The following is a 1,400-nucleotide window of genomic DNA, read 5'->3' on the forward strand; positions in this document are numbered from 1 at the left end:
AGAGTTAGAGAGAGGTTTTGGTGAAACCAACCATTGGGGGAATGGAGCAACTGGCTTCTCTAAAAGTTCCAGTTCTACTTTTTGTGGGGCATCACTGGATCCATCATTGCCCCATCTGATTTGAAGAGCTGGGATCATTATTCTCGTGCTGCGGTTTAGGATTGGGGAGAGGTTGTGCGGGAAGCATCCCCTTTTCTATAACCGTCATACGAGAATCTATCTTTGGCATAAAATCTGTAATTCCACGCATTGCCTGAGCCGGCTCTTGTATGGGATTTTGAACCGGTTCCTCTTGAGGTTTCACTTGATTTGGATTTTGATTGAAGAAACCTGGAGGAGTAGCCGTTGTCCATTCCTCCAACTAAAGTTTGGATGATTTTTCCAGCCAGGGTTGTATGTATTGGAGTTAGGTCCAGTAAAAGGTCTTTGATAATTATTTACGGTATTGGCTTGTTCATTCAACACTCCTCGAAAGGCGAGTATTGTAGGACAGTTTTCAATTGTGTGAATGTTACAATCACAGATGCCGCAAACAATTTCATTGACCTTATCTTTCTTTCCTTCCATGGCCTCAACTTTCCTTATGAGCGTATTCACTTTACACTTGAGATCATCCTCTTCTTTTCAAGAGATATAATCCAACTTTCTCCTTTAATTGAGTCGGCCTAGACGTGGTGTTCGACTTTGGGTAATAGTCCCAAGATTGTGTTTTTCAGCCAAACTGTCGAGGTAATCCCATACCTCGTCAACATCTTTATTAATGAACTCTCCATTACACATTGTCTCGACCATTTGGCGCATGGAAGATGTCAGTCCATCATAGAAAAAATTTGTAATGCGCCACGTTTCAAATCCGTGTTGTGGGCATGAACTGACCAAATCTTTGAATCTTTCCCAACATTGGAAGAATGTTTCATCTTCCTTTTGGGCAAAGTTCATGATTACTTTTCTGAGGGTAATCGTTTTATGATGTGGGAAGAATTTTTTTATGAATTTCCTCTGCATGTTGTTCCATGTGCCAATGGATCTAGGACGCAGTGAATGTAACCACGCCTTAGCTTTCTCTTTTAAGGAAAAAGGAAAGAGTTTCAGCCTGATTGTATCCTCAAATACATTAGGAAAACATAATGTAGCTATAATCTCATCGAACTCTTTCAAATGTAAATATGGACTTTCTGATTCAAGTCCATGGAATTTGGGAAGGAGTTGGATAACTCCTGGCTTGATGTCCATTTGTCTTGTGTTTTCAGGAAAAATCATGCATGAGGGCGTACTCACTCCCGCCGGTTGTAGAAAATCTCGTAAAGTACGAGGCGGGGGTGCTTGTTGCACCTCATTTTCATCTTGGGTATCCTCCACCCTAGGTGGAAGTAGAGGAGGTTGGTCTTCACCATAACTTC

At 41.6% G+C, this 1,400-nt stretch overlaps 1 non-coding gene across 1 annotated transcript; it reads left to right on the plus strand.

Moving 5' to 3' along the window:
- Positions 1–850: 850 nt before the first annotated feature.
- Positions 851–957, plus strand: LOC131221673 (small nucleolar RNA R71). Its single transcript, XR_009159525.1, has one exon. It is a non-coding gene; the product is annotated as a small nucleolar RNA R71 (small nucleolar RNA).
- Positions 958–1,400: the final 443 nt, after the last annotated feature.

The sequence above is a fragment of the Magnolia sinica genome, chromosome 1 (genome assembly GCF_029962835.1).
Source record: "Magnolia sinica isolate HGM2019 chromosome 1, MsV1, whole genome shotgun sequence".
In the NCBI taxonomy this organism is placed as follows: domain Eukaryota; kingdom Viridiplantae; phylum Streptophyta; class Magnoliopsida; order Magnoliales; family Magnoliaceae; genus Magnolia; species Magnolia sinica.